The sequence below is a fragment of the Hipposideros armiger genome, unplaced genomic scaffold, assembly GCF_001890085.2.
Source record: "Hipposideros armiger isolate ML-2016 unplaced genomic scaffold, ASM189008v1 scaffold_807, whole genome shotgun sequence".
Lineage (NCBI taxonomy): Eukaryota > Metazoa > Chordata > Mammalia > Chiroptera > Hipposideridae > Hipposideros > Hipposideros armiger.
The window spans coordinates 618,395-632,875 of record NW_017732157.1 but is presented as its reverse complement, the minus strand read 5'-3'; the positions used below and the strand labels follow the sequence as shown (position 1 = coordinate 632,875).

The following is a 14,481-nucleotide window of genomic DNA, read 5'->3' as shown; positions in this document are numbered from 1 at the left end:
AATCAGAGCTGACCTCGCCTGCATGGCCTGATGAATGCTCCTCAGCCTCTCACCACTCGCCACCTGGGGCTGGGATGTTCTTAATCTCGGTGAGAAGAGATTACCCCGTTGAGTTTCTGGATTTCGTTTCTTGTCTACATTCATTTTGTATTGCTCCGTGTCCACGCCCTTCATTTTGGCTTGCGTAGCTGATGCTGCCTCAAGCTGGATATTTGATTGATGGGTTGAACAGAACAGTAGCAGTGTGGTCACTGTGAGACAGTGTTTCCTATAAGTATGGCAGAGTCTGTGCACTGAAGTTATCAGAGGTCCCTCTCCAGGGCACAGGGAATCTTGAAGACTGCCCAGAGCTGGGCTACTGATGACTGAGTAGTATGACTCAGCACAGGAGAGAAGCAGGAAAACATTTTTACTTGGTGCTAATTTTTTTTTTTTCATTATAACAATGTGTCAACTGTCAAATATATGGTGATGGAAGGAGAAATGACTCTGGGTGGTGAATACACAATGTGATATATAGATGATGTATTACAGAATTGTAGACTTGAAACCTATATAACTTTACTAACCATTGTCACCCCAATAAATGTTAATTAAAAAAAATGTGTTAACTTTCCAATTGCTAAAGTAAATTTGTAGAACTGTCCCTCCTGTTAGTCCCTCCTGTACACTTTCCATTTGTTGGGTTTTTTTATGGAGAGCCCTGACTCTACCATTATCCCTAACCCCAGAAGAGGGAAAAGAGGAGGAGGAGGAGGAGGAGGGGAGGAGAGAGAGGAGGAGTGGAAACGGTGACTTTGGTGTTTTAATCTGCTTTTCCCTGTATAAAAATTCAGAGGGAAGGGCCTCCTTGTATAATTTCCTAGATCCTCAGGTCAGGGATAACCTGCTACTAATCTGATGTGTGTTGCTTCTCTTTAAAATTCAGATGTCATTTACTTAATGGGAGTTGTCTTGTTTCTTTTGTTGTTGTCTTTTTCATTTTTGCCTATGATTTTTCTGCCTTATTTATATTATATGTTGCATGTTGTTCTGGATTCTTCTTATTGTCTGAATCTTTGGCTTATTTTTCTTATCAGAAACTTTTCCTATGTTCTGTCCAGAGTTAATGAGTTGTCTTTGTTGACTCATGTCTATTTTACCTTGCCTTTGTAAAGTTTTCTTGTTTAAAATGTTTTTCCCCAAGTCCCAGATCCCAAGATATAATAATTTGTTTTGCTTCTTTATAATTATGTGTTCCCTTTATGTATAAAGAAAATGCTATGTACCCACTCTTATGCTTCAGGTAAAGTGAAAGGACTCAAAGTCATGGCATAGAAGAAACAGGACTCCTGTCTTTATAAATCTCAAAAATAATTATGATGAAGAGAAACTGTTCTTTGTGAACCTAATAAGTGAAGCTGGGTTACTTGTTATAGAAAGGTTGATTTCAGACCAAAAAGAGAAGAAACTGAACACCTTTCAAAGATGAGCTACTTTGAAGTCAAGCTCTGAACTTCTTTCTGGATATGTTACACATGTTTCTTGCAACGTACTTATCCTGCACTGATAGGGTGTTGAAGCAAGTATTCAAATATCAACTGAATAGTTGGAATAGACGACCTTTCATTTCTATTCCTCTGGTTCCTAAAACAGAATTTATAAACCATAGGACTCGTGACATTTGGGCCAGATAACTCTTTGTCCCCTGCATTGTAGAATGTTTAGCAGCATCCCTGGCCTTGACCCACTAGATACCAGCAACACAACCTCACCCCATTTGTGACAACCAGAAATCTCCTGACATTGCCAAATGTCCCTTGTAGAGCTAGATAGCCCCCCCTCCTTGAAAACCAATGCCTTCGAGAGATGTGATAAGAAAGATTTCAAGAAGTTAATGTCTAACTTCTCTGGTATTGAAAAGGAGACCTACAGGGGCCTACAGGAAATGTGTTACACATCGCAAACCTGAACCCCTTCCCTCTTGTCTGTCCTCTACTCCCCCTTCTGAACTTTCTATCTTATATCATTTGGTCACACAAGCTGAATGCTAAACCTTTCTCCCTTGTTTCCTATAGCCCAATACTCACCACATTCTATAGATTTTCCTCCTGCTCTTGAATCAGCCCTCTTCTCCTCATCACCACCACCATGTCTCACAGACTACAGAAAAAAAAGGCCTAAATAGTTTCTATGCCTCCAGGCTTGTCCTCCTCAGTTACATCTTCCGCATTAGTCAAATAAATGTAACAACTAGCTTCCCTGCTTAACAGCCCTTCAGTCGTCCCCATCGCCTATAAGATCAAGTCCAAGCTTGTGAAAATGGTACACTGACCCCTGTGATCTAGCCCCTGCCTGCCTTTCCAGTGTCATGTCTCATATCCCCTCCCTTGTACTTCATTCTTAGTGACAGCAATCTGAGGAAAGTGGTATTGTCATGCAGCCTTAAATTTTTTTTTAATTATTAATATGTATGATAAACACTCTACCCTATCTTTGAGCTTCAGCCTCTCCCTCTCCCTCTTTTTTTTCTTTTCATTAGCCCAAGGATGATGATGATGATAGTACTGACTTAGTGATGGGCTGGATGGGGGTCAGGGAAGTCAAAACAATTAGAATACCAGTGGGAAGTCAAAGCCATATCACGTCAAAATAGCTAAGTCAAAACATCTTAATTTGGCACATATATTTCTTACTTCTGTGCCTAATTCAAGCTGTGGTAGCTAGTGCTAACCCCATACCAGCCCTTTGTATTACTATCTGCTACTGATCCTTTCAGACTCAGCTCAGTACTCACCTACTTTGGGAAGCTTCCCTGAGGTCTTCCCTCTCTTCTCTCCCATAACAGGAGGAAGAAAAACAATCATTATCACTGCAGACAGTCAGCACTGTGATGTGTATGCACAAACAAACCTTACTAAAATAACCCTTGGGGCCGGCCGAGTGGCGCGTTGGTTAAGAGCTGGCTTGGGACACCAGCTCTGAGCAGCAGGGCCCTGGTACAGATCCCACATGAGGTCCAGTGACACTGACCTTTACAGCTAAGATGGTGAACAACAGCTCAACCTGGAGCTGGGCTGCTGAGAGTTGCCGGCAACGGCGTAGGCTGCAGCCCCTGCTGCAGTGGGCTGCCATGGGCTACCGTGTGTGGCCAGCAGCCAGCGTGAGCGGCCAGCAGCAGATGTGACCTGCCAAGAGCCGCTGTGAGCGGCCGTCCAGAGGCCAGCGACTGACCTGCCTCACCCGGGAACAGCGCAATGATAATACCAACATGGGCCAGGGAAGCGACGTCCTCCACAACTAAAGAACAAAAGGGTAGCAACTTGTCTGTTTCCCTTCCCCCGATTCCCCAGCGCTGTTCCCCTCCCTGAATTCCCCAATAAAATCTTTAAAATAAATAAATAAAATAAAATAACCCTTATCTTCCATCAATTCCTCCCATTTATTTACTTTCCCACAATTTACCCCGCCCCCCGCCAGAAGCCCAAACTCCTTTTCTTCTGTTTTGTCACTTCTTCACAATTTCTCACCCTTTATTAAAATTGTATATAATCCCATGTCCCCCTCTTTGGGCCTTCATGAAGGCCCTCTGTGCACATAAAAATTAAAATATTAACATAAAACAAAGTTTGTATGTGTTTTCTCCTGTTAATTTGGCATGTGCAAGCTCTAGCTACTAGACCTAAGAGGATAGAGAAAATTTTTTCTCCTGTCCTGCAACTGAAATGATCATTTCTATGTCCACCTTTGAAGCAAGAACTATGTTTTATACATCTTTATAACCCCAGAAGCTGGCCAAATGAATGGCGTATAGGAGATATTCAGTAAATGTTTACTGAATGAATGAATAGGCTAAGTCAGAAGGAACCTTAGAAGGCATTCTACTCAACATAGAAACTCCTGTGCAACATTCTAACACTCAGTCTCTGCTAGAACATTAACAATGTGGTGCCACTGGAGAAAAATCACTCAAACATGGCAGCCAATGCCACAACAAATTCATGAGCTCAAAGTGCAACTAGATCCCAAAGGCTACACCATAATACTCCTATTGGCAGCTCTCAATTTCCACAGCTACTTCTAGTTTTTTACCCTGTTGCCAATAGTTATTTTAAAGTGAATCTGGAAGAATAAACATATGATAACAAAAAAAAGAAAGAAAGAAAGAAAGAGAGTGAAGGAGAAAGGAAGAGAAAGAGAGAAAGGGAAGGAGGGAGGGAGGGAGGGAGGGAGGCAGAAAGGGAAAGAGGGAGGGTGGGGTAGGAAATAAAAAGAAAAAAAGAAGAGAGAGAGAGAGGGAGAGGGAGACAGAAGGGGAGGAAGGAAGGAAGGAAGGATGGAAGGAAGGTAAGAAGGAAAGGAGGATCCCTAACAAGAAGAAGAAAAATTAGGTGAGACTTAGTTTATCAGCTATTAATATTATAAAGATAACAAATTAAAACAGTGTGGTATTGGCACCAGAATAGACAGATAGAGATAGATGAATGAAACAGAATAGAGAGTCAAAAAAAAGAGCTCAGGGCCGGCCGAGTGGCGCGATGGTTAAGAGCTGGCTTAGGACGCCAGAGGGCCCCGGTTCAGATCCCACATATGAGGGCCAGTGTCACTGCCCTCCACAGCTAAGATGCTGAACAGCAGCTCAACCTGGAGCTGGGCTGCTGTGAGTCGCCAGCGACTGCATAGGCTGCAGCCCCTGCTGCAGTGGGTTGCCGTGGGCAACCGTGAGTAGCCAGCAGCCAGCGTGAGCGGCCAGCAGCCGTCGTGAGTGGCGTCCAGAAGCCAGCGACTGATCTGCCTCACCTGGGAAGAGCGCAATGATGGTGCCAACTTGGGCCAGTGAAGCAACGTCCTCCACAACTAGACTGAAGAACAAAACGACAGCAACTTGTCTGTTCCCCTTCCCCCAATTCCTCAGTGCTGTTCCCATCTCCTAGTTCCCCAATAAAAATAAAAAAAATCTTAAAAACAAAAAAGCTCAAGTATATACAAAGATTTAATATGTATTAATGGCACTATTTCTTATCAGTCAATTAATTGTAAACTGATTTTTTTCTTTTAGAACATTTTATTTTTAATTACAGTTGACATACAATATTATATTAGTTTCAGGTGTACAACATAGTGATTAGACATTTATATAACATACAAAGTGATCAACCCAATAAGTCTAGCACCCATCTGACACCATACATAGTTATTACAATATTATTGTAATAGTATTCCCTATGCTGTACTTTACATCCCCGTGACTATTTTTATAATTGCCAGTTTGTACTTCCTAATCCCTTTACCTTTTTCACCCATCTCACACAACCCTCCCATCTGGCAACCATCAATTTGTTCTCTGCATCTATGAGCTTGTTTCTGTTTCATTTATCAGTTTATTTTGTTTTCTTAGCTTCCACATAGAATTGAAATCATATGATATTTGTCTTTCTCTGTCTGACTTATTTCACTTAGCATAATACCCTCTAGGCCCATCTATGTTGTCACAAATGGTAAGATTTCATTCTTTTTTATGGCTGAGCAATATTCCATTGTATATATTAAATTTTTTTCAATAAATGATATTGGAACAACTGCATAACTATTTGCAAATAAATTAAGTTACACTTACAACATGTACCAAACACCAAAATAAATTCTAGATAATTAAAGATTAAATGGAAAAATCAGAACCATAAAATTATGAGAAAAAATATAGGTAAATATTTATATAATCTGGGGCAGATGAGAACTTTCTAAGTATAACACTACTGGTAGAGACTAAAAAGATAAAGATTGATTTTACATTAAAAATGTTAAACTTTCTGGCCGGCCAAGTGGTGCATTGGTTAAGAGTTGGCTTGGGACACCAGCTCTGAGCAGCAGGGCCCCTGTTTGGATCCCACATTATGGCCAGTGACGCTGTGCCCTCTACAGCTAAGATGGTGAACAACAGCTTGACCTAGAGTTGGGCTGCCCTGAGTCACCGGCAATGGCGTAGGTACAGTGGAGCTGCAGTGGGCTCCCGTAAGCTACTGTGAGCAGCCGGCAGCTGACGTGAGCTGCTAAGAGCTGCTGTGAGCGGCAGTCCAGTGACTGGCGACAGATCTGCCTCACCCGGGAAGAGCACAATGATAATACCAACATGGGCCAGTGAAACGATGTCCTCCACAACTAGACTGAAGAACAAAAGGACAGCAACTTGTCTGTTCCCCTTCCCTGATTCTCCAACGCTGTTCCCCTCCCCCAATTCCCCAATAAAATCTTTAAAAAACAAAAAAAATGAAACTTTCTATCCAAAAATATCACAATAAATAAAAGTAAAGTTCAAATGAAAATTTAAACTAGGATGAGAGAGAGCAATTAGTATTAATATTGAAAAGAATAGAAAAATTGATAAAGACAAAACAAATAATTTACCAAAAAGAAATAAATTTAAATGGTCAATCAATCCATGAAAGGTGATTTATATTTATAGTAGTTAAATAAATGCAATTCAAAACAATAAAATGTCATTTTGCAATCACATTAACATTTTTAAATGCATAAAATACATTATTGATGAGTATGCAAAGAAATAGTCACTTTCTTATACCTCAGATGGGACTGTAATGTGTATTATGGTACAACCACAATAGAAAGCAATTTAACATTTGTACTCATAGGTTAAGAATTGCCCACCCTTGGTCCAGCAATTCTGCTTCTGGAATTTTTCTCAAGAATATTCTTGGATATGTGCAAGGAATTTCCCATTAAAATGTTTGTTGTTGTTTTTTTAAAGATTTTTTTTAAATTGGGGAATTGGGGGGATGGGAACAGCGGTGGGGAATTGGGGGAAGGGGAACAGACAAGTTACTGTCGTTTTGTTCCTCAGTCTAGTTGTGGAGGACGTTGCTTCACTGGCCCAAGTTGGCACCATCATTGCACTCTTCCCAGGTGAGGCAGATCAGTCGCCGGCCTCTGGATGGCCGCTCACAGCGGATGCTGGCCGCTCATGCTGGCTGCTGGCTACTCACAGTAGCCCATGGCAACCCACTGCCAAAGGGGCTGCAGCCTACGCCGTCGCCGGCAACTCACAGCAGCCCAGCTCCAGGTTGAGCTGTTGTTCAGCATCTTAGCTGTGGAGGGCAGTGTCACCAGCCCTCATATGTGGGATCTGAACCGGGGCCCTCTGGCGTCCCAAGCCAGTTCTTAACCATCGCACCGCTCGGCCGGCCCCCATTAAAATGTTTATTACAGCATTAATTTTAAAAGTTTAAAAAATGCATATAGTCTAAATAACAGTAAGGTAATTGATTTTTAAAGTATAATAAACCTAGAGAATGAAATATTATACTACATTACATGCACATAAAATGATAAAGAGTAAAAGATGTCCATGGTATATTTCTAAGTAAAAAATCACACTGCATCCAATTAAAAAATGGGCAAAACACTTAAATAGACATTTCTCCAAGGAAGATTTACAAATGACCAATAAGCACGAGAAAGTGATGTTGAACATTATTAGCCATTAGGGAAATGCAATTCAAAACCACAGTGAGATAGATACCACTTTACCACTTCACACCAACTAGCTATAAAAACAACAATAACAAACAGAAAAGAGCAAGTGTTTGCAAGGATGTGGAGAAATTGGAACTCTCATGTACTGCTGGAAGGAATGTAAAATGCTGCTGTGGAAAACAGCTTGGCAGTTCCTCACTAGGTTAAACACAAAATCACCATATGACCCAGAAATTCCACTCATAGGTATATACCAAACAGGTGTTCAAACAAAAAATTGCACATGCATATTCATAGTAGCACTATTCATGGTTGCCAAAAGGTGGAAAGAATTCAAATGTCCATCAACTGATGAATGGATAAACAAAATATGATATATATATCCCTATGATGGAACATTTCTTATTCCACCATGCTACAACATGGATAGACCCAGAAAATGATGCACTAAATGAAAGAAGCCAGACAGAAAAGGCCACATATTGTATGATTCCATTTATCTGAAATATTCAAAATAGTCTAATCCATAGAAACAGAAAGCATGTTAGTGGTTGCCAGGGGCTGGGGTAAGGAGAGAATGGAGAGTGACTGGTAATAGCTATGGGGTTTCCTTTTGCAATGCTGAAAATATTCTAGAACTAGATAGTGGTGATGGTTGCACAACATTGTGAATGTACTAAATACCACTGAAACATACACTTTAAAATAGTTAAAATGGTAAATATATGTTATGTGAACTTTACCATAATTTTTAAAAGCACATTACAAAACAGCAGGTATAGTTGGTTTTGTTTTTCTAGAAGTATATGCATAGAAAAAGGTGTAGAAGGATAAATATCAAATTACTCTGGTTGTCATTTAGGACTAATGTTCTAATTATTCTACAATAATCCTGGATTACTTGAGTCCTTTTTAAAAGATGCTGTAGAACAATATTTAAGGAAATAAAGGAGTGTTCATCATGTATTAATATACGAGGTTGGGCAATTAAGTTGGAGAACTCACCCTAGAAAAGGTGCTACATACTTCCTTGCTGAATATCACCATGGTCACCTTCAAAGTACTCTCCTTGGGAAGTTATGCACCAAAGCCAGCACCTAGTCCACCCTTCAAAGCAATTTTGGAACTCTTTTTCTGGAATGGCCATCAGAGTTATTGTCGTATTACCCTTGATGTCCTGAATGTCATCAAAATGTCTTCCTTTCAATATTCCTTTATCTTTGGGTAAAGAAAGAAGTCATTGGGGGCAGATAAGTTGAGTAGGGAGAGTGTTCCAATACAGTTATTTGTTTCCTGGCTAAAAACTCCCTCACAGACTGTGCCGTGTGAGCTTGTGCATTGTTTTGATGCAAGAGCCATGAATTGTTGGCGAAAAGTTCAGATGGTCTAACTTTTTCACGCAGCCTTTTCAGCACTTCCAAATAGTAAACTTGGTTAACTGTTTGTCCAACTGGTACATATTCATAATGAATAATCCCTCTGATATAAAAAAAGGTTAGCAACATCATTTTGACTCTTGATTTGGACTGATGGAACTTTTTTGGTCATGCAGAATTGGCTGACTTCCACTGTGCACTTTAATGCTTTCTTTCAGGGTCGTATTGGTACACCCATGTTTCATCACCAGTGATAACACAGCCCAAAACATTGTCTTGCCTCTCCCAAAGGCCTTGGCAAATTTCGACTCTCCTTTGGTTTTGTTCATCAGTGGTGAGCTCCTTCGGAACCATTTTTGCACACATGTTTCTCATGTCAAGATTTTCAGTTAAGATTTTCCTAACTGTTTCTCTACCAATGTTTACTTGGTCTGCTTTTCTTCTCACAGTCATCCGACGATTTTGATTCACAATTTGACGAATTCTTGCCATGTTTCTGTCAGATTTGCTCATTACTGGCCACCCTTACCCCTCTTCACAGTGACACTTTCTTTCACCTCAGAAAAACGTTTAATCCATTTGTACACTGCTGTTTTCTTCATGGCATTATGAACTTGGACTAACATGTTCCTGATTTCACTTTCACTCTTGCCAAGTTTAACAAGAAATTTAATGTTTGTTTGTTGCTCTAATTCAAGCTCAGACATTCTCGCGATGGCACACAAACACATGCAATAACAATAATGAATGCCACTCAGGAAGATACCACCACATGTCGACACGAACACAGCTGTGAGACACTGATATACCAAGGTTATGAAACCTTACCGAGCTGTTTGTAAAGTGCTGCCAGTGTAAGTGCACAGTGGCAAGTTCACGAACTTAATTGTCAGACAAAAAGCAACAAACAAAACCCAAACTCATAGATACAGACAACAGAATGGTGGTTACTGAAGGGGAAGAAGTGGAGGAGGGGGACGAAGAGGGTAAAGGGGATCAAATACATGGTGACAAGAGACTAGACTTCTGATGATGAGCACACAATGGAGTATACGCATACAGATGTCATATTATAATGCTGTACACCTGAAATTTATATAATGTTATTAACCAATGTTATCCCAATAAATTTAATTAAAAAGGGCGGCCTGAGAAAATAGCAGTTATAAGCAAGCATGTAGCATTAATAATAATAATAATAATAATTTTATTTCTAATAATATTTACATGTACCTTACATTTACATGTCATGTTTACTGTGTTCTTGACACTGTCTTAAGCACTTAAAGTGTTGTAACTCATTTAATCCTCACAATATCCCTAAAAAGCAGGCACTATTATCTTTGTTCTACAGATAAGAAAATGAAGCACAGGAAGGTTAAGTAATGGCTAACATTAATGTCACACAACTAGTAAGTGAAAGAGCCAATTAGTATCCAGGAGCCCTAACTCCGAGAGTTTATGCACTTAACCACTACATCTTAATGCCTCTATGGCCAAAACAGCCCCTCCAGCAGTGGTCACAAAAGGTAGTCCTTCCCAGAAGTTCAGGAGGTCAAAACTATTTTTATAATACTAAGATCCCTCCCCCCCTTTATTCATTCTCATTCTCTATACAGAGGAGTATTCCAGAGGCTGCAGGAAGTATGATGACATCATCACTTTAATGGCTAATAGAAAATGTGTTTGTTTAGCCTTGTGTTTTCTAAGGCAAGCTCTTTGGGGTCCTGAAACCAGAAAGTTTGAGCACCATTGTCTTAAGGTAAAGGGGACATGATTTCTAAAGGAATAATTAAGACTGATTGCCAGAGTTCGTTCATTCATTCATTCATTCATTCAATTATTATTGAGCACTACATTGCTCAATGTACCAGGTATTGTAACAGCACCAGGTATTGTTCTAGGTGTGGATATTATAGCGATGGACAAGAGTGGCATGGTTCTTTGATTCTTCAAGTTTAGTGCAATGGTCCTAAAACATTAGTGTGCATGGGAATCCCCTGGTAAACTAATAAAAAGTGCAAATTTTGGGGCTCCACTCGGAGAGATGCAGATTCATTTTTTAGGGTATGGGACTCAGGAATTTTCTTTCTCTTCTTTCTTTCTCTTTCTTTCCCTTCCTTCCTTCCTTCCTTCCTTCCTTCCTTCCTTCCTTCCTTCCTTTCTTTCTTTCTTTCTTTCTTTCTTTCTTCTTTCTTTTTAAAGCTGTTAACTTGATTCTAAAGCAAAAAATCCAATAACCACACATTGAAAAACACTGGTCTAGTGGTTATTTAGCCTGAAGAGAAAAGTTGGGAAAATGAAAGAGATCATCATATATAAAGATGTGTGTGACTCCAGAGAGCAGAACAGATACCAGGTCAAAGCTAACCTGGAGGCAGGTTTCCATCTAATATTAGGTAGGAATGGTCATTCAGGTGAGGCAGAGATTTCCCAATTAACTACAAGTTTTGAGTCTGGTAGAGAGCCACACCATAGACATTGTCATTAGGATTCTCACATTGGGTATGACATTTTTCTATATGGCCTCTAAGCATGGGAGAATTCTACAAGAACCAAAAAAGAGGGTTGATAAAAGTCATAGCTAATTTAGTGCATATTTTAAGCTCTTATTTTCTTCAACAAACTACGTCAACTCAGATGATAATACAAATTCAAAAGTGACCACTTAGGCTAGGAAAGATAACAAGGAGTGGCCAAAGTTCAAGGACTTTGAGAATGAGGAAAAAGTGGAAGCAGCTTCCCAGACGTATCATAAAGATAAGAATTCTCCCAAACTAATCTATGCATTCAGTACAATTCCAACAAAATTCCAACAAGATTTTTTTCATGAAACTTAACAGCCTACTAAAAGATTTTTTAAGAGCAAAAAGCCAATAATTTCCAAAATACACCTAAAAAGAAACATCTAAACTAGAGGCCAGGTGATTATGGTGGTGATGGTGATATATATGCCCACAAGATACAGATTTATTGTAAAGACATAGTAATTAAAACAGTGTAGTATCAATGCAGAGAAATACAAATGGACCAATGAAAGAGAATTGAGAATCCAGAAAACGACTCGTACATGATTTATGACAAAACCTGATTTATGACAAAACCGTTATTGCCGATCAGTGGAGTATTGAAAGTTTATGCAAGAAATGGTCTGGGACAACTGGGTCTCCATTTTGAAGAAAAAAAACTGTAATCCCAACCTAACAGCAAAACAAATATGAAGGCAAAACTTAAAATAAAAACATTTAGAAGAAAACATATGAGAATATCTTTATGATCTTACAGTTGGGAAGAACTCTTAAGACACACATTTAAAAAATTCAGACCAAAAGGAAAGGATTGATAAATCTGCTGATAATAAAATTAAGACTTCCTGTTAATCAACACATCATAAAGAAAATAAACTACATTTTTGAAAGACGTAACTATGAGAAGATATTTGCCATTCATTTAACCAAAAAAAGATTAGTTTCAGCATGCAAAAAATACTACAAATCAAAACCAAAAACACATGAATTATGAATAAGCACCCCTAGTAGATAAAACAAAAACAGCTCTTAGTGGATTAGTAATATTGTCTCTAGCTGGATTGTGCGTGATTGCATTTTATTTGTAATCATTATATGATTGATAGACTATATAGATTAACAGACATAAATATATTTTAAAATATTATTTTGTAGGTTTTCAGTATTTAATTAACTTCACAAAAAAATAATAATAAAATAAATGAAAAGAAAGCAGAAAGAAGAAATCAATAAAGAAGGACCTGAAATTAATAAAATGGGAAACTGGTGTTGCGTCGTTACATTTGAAACCAGTGCCAGGAGCTGCTGTGGAGCCCCTGCAGTCATCTGGCCATGGCGCTGCGACTCCCCTCCAAACAAGGCACCATCCTGCGCAGGCGCGCTGAACTCGAAATCGTGGCCAAGGCCGCCTCATTTGGCATCAGTAGAATTATATTATCAGCGCGGCACGTATCCATCTGAAACCTTTACTCGAGTGCAGAAATATGAACTCACCTTGCTTGTCACTGCTGATCCTGAGTTCATAAAATGCCTAAATAATGTGGTGGGACAACTAAAAGATTGGTTAAGTGTTCAGAAACTGGTGGTAGTCATCTCAGACACTGAAAGCGGTGAGGTCCTTGAAAGAGTCCAATTTGATATTGAGTGTGACAAGACTGCCAGAGAGGACGGCACACCCAGGGAAAAGCCTCAGAAAGCTTTCCAAGATGAAATCTGTTCAGTAATCAGACAGATCACAGCTACAGTGACATTTCTGCCACTGTTGGAGGTTTTTTGTTCATTTGATCCTACTGATTTATACAGACAAAGATTTGGTTGTACCTGAAAAATGGAAAGAGTCGGGACTCAGTTCATTACCAATTCTGAGGAAGTCTGTCTTTGTTCATTCACTACTATAATCCACAAAGTAAATAGCATGGTGGCCTACAAAGTCCCTGACAATGACTGAAGATGAGATGGGAACAATAATGTAATTCTCAAATGTGGTTTTCCTGAAACCAAATAATCTATAATTGATGTTTTATTTCATTGGTTAATTTTTAGATGGGGAAAACTTGACGTTATACTTTACTGAACTGTGCATAATTCGTTCCATTTTTTGGTACCTGTTTCACTTTCCACAGGGTTGACATAATTTTTTGCATACTGTTCAAAAGGGAACCAGCAGATTACATCAGCACTGTAATGTCAATTCCTTTGAAGGTGGTAACTACAGATGGAAAAACTTTTGCTTTAAAGCTAAATACCTTCCTAAATTAGACCTGTTGATCAAGTAGCTTGACTCAGAATATAGATAGGGAGATATTTAAATATGAAACAGAGCAAAAGCAGTCTGAATATTCAGAATCTTTGTTTAGGTCCTACACTAACTGATAATCCATAAACAATGAAATATTGCTATTAGGTCCTTTTGCCATTTATTTCATTTGCACAGTTTCCATATTTTAAAAATTTCCAATTATTTGATTTTAATTTATGTAACTTAAACCTATGAAGCTATTGCTATTTCTACTATTTAAATTCCTGTGACACAGAACTCTAAAAAATGTCTTTTTGTGTTTTATAAAATCAAGCTTTACATGACAGGGATAAAGTTAAATGTGTATGCTTTAAATTTTCTTAAAATATTTTTATATTGGTGTGGTTTTAATACAGTTAAATAGTAGTTAGGATGGATTTAGTAGTCCCTCCCTTATCTGTGATTTGGCTTTCCCCAGTTGCAGTTACCCATGGTCCAAAAATATTAAACGAAAAATTCCAGAAATAAACAACTCATAAGTTTAAAAAATATTTTTTAATGGGAAACATTATAGAAATTAGAAAAACCACAGAACAGAATGCTTTAAAAAGATGATAAAATCCTCTGTCAAGCATTACTAAGGAAAATAAAAGGAAACAAACAAAAATATGAAGAATGTATAAGGTAATTATAACCATAGATACAAACAAAAGAAATAAAAGTAGCTTATAAGAAAGAGTTACTAGGGGCCGGCCGAGTGGCGTGTTGTTTAAGAGCTGGCTTGGGACGCCAGAGGGCCCCGGTTCGGATCCCACATATGAGGGCCAGTGACACTGCCCTCTACAGCTAAGATGCTGAACAACAGCTC

General features: G+C 38.9%; 1 pseudogene; it reads left to right on the top strand.

The window, feature by feature from the left end:
- The first annotated feature begins 12,706 nt into the window (after window positions 1–12,706).
- LOC109374282 (mitotic spindle assembly checkpoint protein MAD2A pseudogene) lies at window positions 12,707–13,322 on the top strand (annotated as a pseudogene).
- The last annotated feature ends 1,159 nt before the right edge of the window (window positions 13,323–14,481 follow it).